Below are 1,160 nucleotides of genomic sequence, written 5' to 3'. Positions count from 1 at the left end.
ATAAAGATATATCCTTTTAATTTTAACTTCATGAAAAGAAATTATATCTAGTGAATAAATTGTAGTTAGGCGAAAGAGTTTTTATAAAAAATAAATTTCCTATATAGACAAATTAAAATACCAATGGATTCATAAACATATACAGTACATGTGTATACACATAACAATAAACATATACACGAATGCACACTGTTTATTTATGTATACATATAAATATATATACACACACACACACACACACACACACACATATATATATATATATATATATATATATATATATATATATATATATATATATATATATATATATATATATATATATATATCTTTCCTCTCATCAGGCTCATTTCTCTCTCTCTCTCTCTCTCTCTCTCTCTCTCTCTCTCTCTCTCTCTCTCTCTCTCTCTCTCTCTCTCTCTCTCTCTCTCTCTCTATTTATATATATATATATATATATATATATATATATATATATATATATATATATATATATATATATATATATATACATATTAATTTTAATAATACAAACTCCATGTTTAAAACACCTTATACACACACACACACACCCATATATATATATATATATATATATATATATTATATATATAATATTATATATATATATATATATATATATATATATATATATATATATATATATATAAAATAACCGTTTCTTGGCCTCAGATCAATTCATTGTCCGGGGTTTGACCAGTCTTCATCACCACGCTGGGATATTTTCGTCTGGGTATCAGATGAGTTCTATTTTCATGTCTGTATCGTTTAAAATATATCGAAGCAACGGCCGTTTAGTAGAAGAGAAATGCCAAATTTACAACTATTTAATATAGGATCCTTCTCTGGTTAGGGTCCATTTTCCTTTGCCTAGACATACACCGAATAGTCTGGCCTATTCTTCCACATTTCCCTTTTTATTCATAAATCTTACAACAGCCAAATTTACAACTGTCTTTTATATGATTCCTCTTTGGTTACGGGACATTTTCCCTTAGCCTGCATATACATCGAATAGTCTGGCCTATTCTTTCCACATTCTCCTCTGTCCTCTTACACATTACAAGTTACAACACTAAGCTAACCGTAAAATTTCATTTTCACATAAGAGGTAATTGTTCACGGACTACTTTCCTCTT

The sequence above is a fragment of the Palaemon carinicauda genome, chromosome 32, assembly GCF_036898095.1.
Source record: "Palaemon carinicauda isolate YSFRI2023 chromosome 32, ASM3689809v2, whole genome shotgun sequence".
In the NCBI taxonomy this organism is placed as follows: Eukaryota; Metazoa; Arthropoda; class Malacostraca; order Decapoda; family Palaemonidae; genus Palaemon; species Palaemon carinicauda.
The sequence above is the reverse complement of the archived record's forward strand: the minus strand, read 5'-3'. Positions refer to the sequence as shown.